Raw genomic sequence first — 7640 nt, 5'->3', positions numbered from 1 at the left:
AAGGCAGGGAGCAGCAAGGCAGGAGAGGGAACAAGGTCAGGGTGCATGCCCTACCCGTTCGGCGGGGGATGTAAGGAGAAAGGAAGGACGGTGTCATTTTCAAAGCTGAGAAATGCTGAGAGGTGGAGGATCCACGGCTGAGTGAGAAAGTGATGATGCACAAGGAGGAGGAGGAGGACCACTGATGCGGGGAGACCCAGAGCAAAGGGATTGCAGAGGGATGGAGGGTGCCGGGCGCCAAAGAAGGAGCAGGTGGTGACTCCTGGAGGGACTGGGAGCATGTGTGGAGAGGGCCTCTCTCAGAGAAAATTCTTTCCCCTTCCTGCTGTGTGCTCCCTTCTCTCTCCCAGTTTCCAAGATCTGCAGGAGACTGGACTCTCAACAGCTGGGGCAGTCTGAGGGCACTGTCTTCCTGGGCACTAGGTCCATGGGTGGAGTCAAAACAAATGTCGTTTTGGTCATCATTTGGGGCTTGTTTCAGATCAGAGGTGCGATTTCACCAAGGGCTTCTGCTTTTAGTCTTTTATCAACACCACAAAATCACATTATCCCACTGATCATTAGATTACTCTCACTAACATCATAATCACATTGCATATCCACAAATACATCACTATTCACTTAGGGTAATCAGTTTTAATGACACTCGCTTCAGTTTCCTTCATAAATCACATGCTTTTATGAGATAATGGAGGAGAAACATCTAATTTTGAACTCGGACAAATGAAAAGTGAATGCATGTGTTTTTAAATGTATTTTTGTTGACTTCCCATGTCCATTACTCAAAGGGCAAAGACTATCTCCTGACTTCTCTTTTAGAAATAAATGAGGCAAAAGTACAGTGGATTTTGAATGCCAAAGCATTCACTGGAATGTGTTGCAAACAAATAATAAACATAGCTCCTCCTTCATTGGCTTTGCACAAATCTCAGCTGAATAGAAATCAATGGTGGGAAGCAGTGTGTCTGATAGTCTCTGAAAGCGGTAAGGAGGAAAATCTTACCACCCCTTTACAGGAGTAGAATCAGACTCAGCTTGCTGTGTTGTCTGTGGAAAATAGAACAGCAATTTCTTCCATCCAACGAACATATATTGAATTCCTACTATGCGCCACACCAGGTACAGAGATGGATAAAACATTTTCTGTGGCACCTGCAGAGAGACCTTCAGCAGACAGTACCTTGTCCCACCCATTTTATGTTCCCCTTCCATCCACCTCTGTGAATGCACACCCAGAGATCCAAAAATGCATGGATTTTATGTCCCTCACCACCCCCTGCCCACCTCTCTGCCAGGGAAAGGCCAGCTCTCAGGAGTGCCCCATGGCAGGTAGTTGAGCCACCCTCCTTGGTGGACCTGCCCTGAGATCCCAACCCTGTGACTTCCTGCCTTCCCTCTCATACCCTACCAGTCCATCAGGAGACACCAGATCCTTGCCTCAGGCTATCCTTCAGAGGATTCCCGTCAGAGACAGGGGCTCAAAGAAGAAGTTTTTTCCTGCTGGGTCAAACAGAAGTCAGCCTGAAGACAGATACTACACTTGATCCTAGCCAAAAGGCCAAGAAGCAATATAGTGAAAATGAGTATACTACCCAAAGCAATCTATAGATTCAATGCAATCCCTATCAAGCTACCGATGGTATTTTTTACAGAACTAGAACAAATAATCTCACAATTTGTATGAAAACACAAAAAACCTAGAACAGCCAAAGCAATCTTGAGAAAGAAGAATGGAACTGGAGAAATCAACCTGTCTGACTTCAGACTATACTACAAAGCCACAGTCATCAAGACAGTATGATACTGGCACAAAGACATAAATGTAGATCAATGGAACAAAATAGAAAGCCCAGAGATGAATCCGTGCACCTATGGATGCCTTATCTTTGACAAAGGAGGCAAAAATATACAATGGAGAAAAGAAAATCTCTTTAACAAGTGGTGCTGAGAAAACTGGTCAACCACCTGTAGAAGAATGAAACTAAAACACTTTCTAACACCATACACAAAAATAAACTCAAAATGGATTAAAAATCTAAATGTAAGACCAAAAACTATAAAGCTCTTGGAGGAAAACATAGGCAGAACACTCTCTGACATAAATCATAGCAAGATCCTCTATGACCCACCTCCCAGAGTAACAGAAAGAACAGCAAAAATAAACAAATGGGACCTAATTAAACTTAAAAGCTTTTGCACAATGAAGGAAACTATAAGCAATGTGAAAAGGCAGCCTTCAGAATGGGAGAAAATAACAGCAAGCAAAACAACTGGCAAAGAATTAATCTCCAAAATATACAAGCATCTCATGCAGCTCAATACCAGAAAAATAAACAGCTCAATACCAGAAAAATAAATGACTCAATCAAAAAATGGGCCAAAGAACTAAACAGACATTTCTCCAAAGAAGACATACAGATGGCTAACAAACACATGAAAAGATGCTCAACATCACTCCTTATCAGAGAAATGCAAATCAAAACCACAATGAGGTACCATCTCACGCCAGTCAGAGTGGCTGCTATCCAAAAGTCTACAAGCAATAAATGCTGGAGAGGGTGTGGAGAGAAGGGAACCCTCTTACACTGTTGGTGGGAATGCAAACTAGTAAAACCACTATGGAGAACAGTGTGGAGATTCCTTAAAAATAGAATTGCCATATGACCCAGCAGTCCCACTGCTGGGCATACACACTGAGGAAACCAGAATTGAAAGAGACATGTGTACCCCAATGTTCATTGCAGCACGGTTTACGATAGCCAGGACATGGAAGCAACCTAGATGTCCATCAGCAGATGAATGGATAAGAAAGCTGTGGCACATATACACAATGGAATATTACTCAGCTATAAAAAAAAATGCATTTGAGTCAGTTCTAATGAGGTGGATGAAACTGGAGCCTATCATACAGAATGAAGTAAGTCAGAAAGAAAAACTCCAATAAAGTATATTAACACATATATATGGGATTTAGAAAGATGGTAACAATGACCCTATGTGCGAGACAGCAGAAGAGGCACAGATGTAAAGAACAGACTTTTGGACTCTGCAGGAGAAGGTGAGGGTGGGATGATTTGAGAGAATAGCATTGAAACATATTTATTACCGTATGTGAAATGGATGTATTTCACAGTCCAAGTTCAATGCACAGTCCAAGTTCGATGCATGAAACAGGGCACTCAAAGCCAGTGCACTGGGACAACCCAGAGGGATGAGATGGGGAGGGAGGTGGGAGAGGGTTCGGGACAGGGTTCTAGTATCCATGGCTGATTCAAGTCAATGTATGGCAAAAACCACCACAATATTGTAAAGTAATTAGCCTGCAATTAAAATAAATAAATATTTTTTTTTAGAAAAAGAAATCAACCTGAGGAAACCACATTCAAAGAGAAGTGGGTGCATCCAGTCTCTGGAATGATGGTGCTTAAACCAACCAACCAAAAAAAAAAAAAAAAAAAAAACCAAACCATCCTGCATTTTCTGCTCTTGATCAGATGGCATGTTCTAGTTGAAGAAGCAGACATAATATATAAGTTCATTCACTAAATCCTGCTAGGTGCCAGGATGAAAGCAATTAAGTGGTGAAATGGGAGCATTGAGGAGGAAGTATTCTCTGTGGCGTGTGAGTAGATGTGTGTGTGTATGTGTGTAGTGGTGCAATTGGTCAGAGAGTCTCAGAGACATTGTGCAGTGCTGGTGTTTGAGCTAATCTGTATTGGTGAATTGGGATCCCAGGGAGAGAAGAGGAAGAAGGACATCCTGGCAACCTTTCCCCATGAATACACTGTCCTCTGCCCTAGCAGTATCTTTCTCCAAAATCACATGCAAACTCTGTATGGCATAGGAAGCTCTTTAAAATATGGTCCCAGGCTGCCGATGGGACCTATTTGGTCCATACGCTTTGCCTCCCCAAACTTCTTTTAGTACTTCCACAACATGCTTTTTCACAGTTCCTTTCCTTTGCATGTACTACTCCTGTCACCTAAATGCTCAGCTTGGCAAGGTGACCCTTGTCCATCTAGTACCCAGAGCAAAAAATGGCACCTTGGCAACAACCCCCAGGTCTCTTTCTCTCTGGAGCTGCTGCTGCCTTTTCCTGGTGTGGATGTGCTTTGGCAAGCTCAGTGGGCAGGGACCACCCCTCTCTTCTGATTGACCTCATGGGTATAATCCTGCTGCCTAGGTCTCTTCCATGGACAGATAGCTCCTAAGTCAGACAGGCTGGGACCTGGGACCTTTTGCTGCAGTGCTGCAATGCTTGCACCTGGACAAATGTCTCCTCAAGCAACAAAATACAAAGAAACTAAAAATAACTGTATGCCTGTGCAGTTGGGGCAAATTCTGGACAAAAAGATACAGAGACCAAAAAGCTTAATTTTCACTTTTGAAGAGCTGGGAGAAAAAACAGGATACCACATGCCCCCTGCACACAATACCACCAAAGAGGTGGGCAAACCACCTAAGCCACCCCTCTGGCCTGATCCCTAGACACCCCTATGCTCAACCCACAAAATGGGAACAAGGTTGCCCCACCTTGGTGAGTGAGGAAGCAAAGGAACCTGTTCTTGCTCCCTCCTATTACATTAGGGGCATCAAGAAAATCTTTCCTGAATTTGTCTGGCTTCTAGTCAATTTCTATTTATTTTTTTATTTTTTTTCAATTTCTATTTATTAAGGAGTCCAAGAACCCTGGTCGGTAACTTACATATCCACTCATTTCCACCTATAGAAATGTTGAACCCTTTTGTTTTCAGCCTTCCAATGCCAACCACTGTGGGGAAAAGGAGTACTGAGGTATGATGAAATTTTCCTCTGGTCTCATCACGGGTAGGCAGACTAGAATTTTCTGTTAAGATTACCCCAAATCTAAGCCCTACACTTTGTTGACCTCTTTATCAAAATTGCTTTTGGATAATTAAGAGAAAAGTTGGCCCTCATTACAAAAATCTTTTAAAAGCTTATGCCTTTCAATCTCAAATCTTGCCCATGAAACCTTTCTGGAGTGAATACAAACCTTTTGACTAAGACCTGTTTTTTGCCCCCATCCACTTCAGCCTTTATTTGAGGCGCCTCATTATGTCTTCCTCCACAGCATTATGCCTTGGCTGAATCAGAATTACAGCAAAATTAATTATTATGGAGTTGATATGATGGGCCTAGAAGAAGGAGGTGGGAACGAAGCCTTTTGAAGGACTATTATTCCCCATTGTAATAGGTTTTATTGCTATTAAGAATTAGCACACAATGGTTTCTACAACTGGATGAACTACATAAATGCTAATGTCAACATCAGACATCATTTAGAAGAGATATGGAGAAGCATTTTCTGTTTGTAAATGTCAAAACCATTTCTCATCCATCAGGTAATAATTTTTCAATTTTCTTTTCACAAACATATTTGTGAAAATATTGTCAGTGCTACTTAAGTCATAATTGATTTCACAGCTATGAAACCATGGGAAGCCAAAGGACCTTCATTATAAGATAGAACTTGAAAATCTGAATAAGATACCATTTCCCTCAAGAACCACAAGATCCATACACGACTGCAGCAGACGGAGCTGAACCTTGCATTTACTACATAATCTCGGCTTTGGAAGAGTGCCAGATGGCAGTGAAGTAGGCCTTAAGTGACCATCAAGGGCTCAAATGGGTTGCTTAGTAAAAAAAAAACCATGGTGCTTTCAATTAAATGTCAAAGACAATTACATGGGAACCACCAGAGAACTTCAGAAGTAAGACAGAAAGATTACATTTCACTCACCTAACATTCCCATTACCAAACTTCCCATCTTTTGGCATTTTGGCAGAAACTTTGTTGCTCCAGGAAAGCATGACGTTCTACATTCATAGAAAGGCACAATCAAAGGGCTTTGGAGTAAATGTCAGTTTCCAAATAATATGTGGGTGATTTAAGGTCATGGAAATGTGAAATGGCAAGACTCTTCTTTTGATCTCTCAGCCAACACCTAGAACTCTTGAAATTCTTGAACCTGACCATCATTCTTATGGTAGAAATAAAATATACCAACAACCTTGTCCCTTTACTGCAGAACTGATGAATCCTTTCTAGTGTTTTCACTGGCTCTGTTTTTACCCTTTCCCCCAGTCCCAACAATCATCAATTATTGGTGAAATGCCTCCAAGCTATGACAAACTCAGGCTTCAGTCTTCAGCCATCAGGCTGGGGTCTCCTGGTAGTTTGGAGAGCTGTTAGCCCTCTGAATTTGTTCTAGAAGTATTGGACTACAGCCAACATAATCTGTGTTTATAGCTAGACCAGCTAAGGAGATTTTATTTATGTGAAGCCCAGAGGTTGGTCCACCACCTTCAGAGAAACTAAGAAGTAGGTTCCTACCATGACCAGTCCAGGACAAACTTAAGAAGAAAGGCAAGTCTGTGTTTGGCATTCCTTTGTCCATCCTTTAGGGGCTCCCATCCTTTCTGTATCCTAGGCCTAGTTGCCTGCTGCTGCTGCTAAGTTGCTTCAGTCGTGTCTGACTCTGTGTGACCCCGCAGACGGCAGCCCACCAGGCTCCCCCATCCCTGGGATTCTCTAGGCAAGAACACTGGAGTGGATTGCCATTTCCTTCTCTGTAGTTACCTGAGGAAGCACCTTAGATGATTAAGCCATAGTTCCCAAACTTCCTCAAGGGAATGTTAGATCAATGAAATATTAATAGGCATTTGTGAAGAACACACTCACTGACAAGAATGGGAAATGATAATGTGCTATATCCCTCCATGGGAGGTGTGTACAATGCCAATTAGCACTAAACACTTGAAGAGGCCTTGCCATTACAAGTCTCTATTTTATTTAACTCGGCTTTTCCTGCCGGTATTTGACCATGGAACACTTCCTTTCATGTTGTAGCTGATAATGTATTGTGAAGCAAGGATTCCCTAGAGTTCAGCTATAGATTAAGAAGAACCTCCCAAAGGTCATGCAAGCATTTTGATACCACTCGGAAATTTTGTGGGAGTAAGACCTTTCAAGCAGATTTATGATTTCATGTAACTCATTTGTGCAGAATTGTAACTTTCTTTATGTCTCTGTGACAGAGGTCAACCTGCTTGTGAGTCTGCATTTCCACTGAGGAGCAAATAACTAAACCTTACCCCTTTAAGATGACTCAGCATCTTCTGGTTGAAAACTTCATCTCTTGTGGGTAATTAATGACTCATTTGCTTTTGCATTTCAACTCAGTCCATTAAAAGTTCAATACCAGGGCTTTCCTCCACTCTCAAGAATTTTCTCCTGCATCCCTCCTCATCCTCTCTTCCCCTCTTCTCTTCCTCTTCTCTTCCATTTCTCTCGCTTGTCTTCCACCTCCTCTTGAGGACTGTGCCGTTTAGCCAGAAGAAACCTCTTTCTACAGATAAACACTTTACCTGCATTGCATATTGCATGACAGAACAGAGTGTGTCCCTGTGAGCCCACCATACCCTTCAGAAGCATGTGGAGAAATCATGCTAATTATTTAAATGTCTTTTCCTTCTGGAAAAGGAATAACAGAGCTAAAACAGCAGAGAGTGGTTGGCTGGACACTCTCATTAATCCAGGTAGCTGGAAGAAGTAAATAAACATCTTTTCCAAACATGTTTTAATATGGGAAATGGAGCAAAACTCAGTACATTGA

General features: G+C 42.2%; 1 pseudogene; it reads right to left on the bottom strand.

The window, feature by feature from the left end:
• Window positions 1-1472: 1472 nt before the first annotated feature.
• LOC133053364 (U2 spliceosomal RNA) lies at window positions 1473-1570 on the bottom strand (annotated as a pseudogene).
• Window positions 1571-7640: the final 6070 nt, after the last annotated feature.

Source organism: Dama dama, chromosome X (assembly GCF_033118175.1).
Source record: "Dama dama isolate Ldn47 chromosome X, ASM3311817v1, whole genome shotgun sequence".
NCBI classification, from domain to species: domain Eukaryota; kingdom Metazoa; phylum Chordata; class Mammalia; order Artiodactyla; family Cervidae; genus Dama; species Dama dama.
The sequence above is the reverse complement of the archived record's forward strand: the minus strand, read 5'-3'. Positions and strand labels throughout refer to the sequence as shown.